Source organism: Macadamia integrifolia, unplaced genomic scaffold, assembly GCF_013358625.1.
Source record: "Macadamia integrifolia cultivar HAES 741 unplaced genomic scaffold, SCU_Mint_v3 scaffold205, whole genome shotgun sequence".
Taxonomy (NCBI): Eukaryota; Viridiplantae; Streptophyta; class Magnoliopsida; order Proteales; family Proteaceae; genus Macadamia; species Macadamia integrifolia.
The window spans coordinates 440995-441530 of NW_024868480.1; positions in this window are offsets into that span (position 1 = coordinate 440995).

Sequence of the window (536 nt, forward strand, 5' to 3'; positions counted from 1 at the left end):
AAAAAAAAAAAAAAAAGAAACAAAATGAGCAAAAAAAAATTATAGGAAATTTCTCCAAGTTTATTTCTCTCTTCTCTCTCCTCCACATCAGTACTTTTTGTCTCAAAAGATCTCACTACCAATTGTGGGTTTATCCCTTTTAGGGAAGAGAAATTTGTTACCATACCTCCCCATTCCCTATAAATATAACTCATGTAAGAGGAGGGGGGCAATTCATTCTTCTTCTAGGGGTTTTTTTAGTTGCTCTATCTCTTTCTCTAGCTCTAGTTCTAGGTTTATGCGTTAAACACTTTTGTAAGTTCTTTTTATTCAATTAATGCAAGCACTTTTGTTTTTGATTCAGTCTTTTTTTTTTTTATTGTTTAAGCAATTCAAATTGTAATTTTCAAGTTCTAGTTCTAGGCTTAGTTCTAGGTGACAAGAACAAGCTATGAAGCATGTCTTTCAAATTCAATTTATTTTTTCTTCAGATTTGTTTTCTCTAGTACTAAAAATTTCATATTTGGTTTATTCCATATCTGGTTTTTAGTACTGGT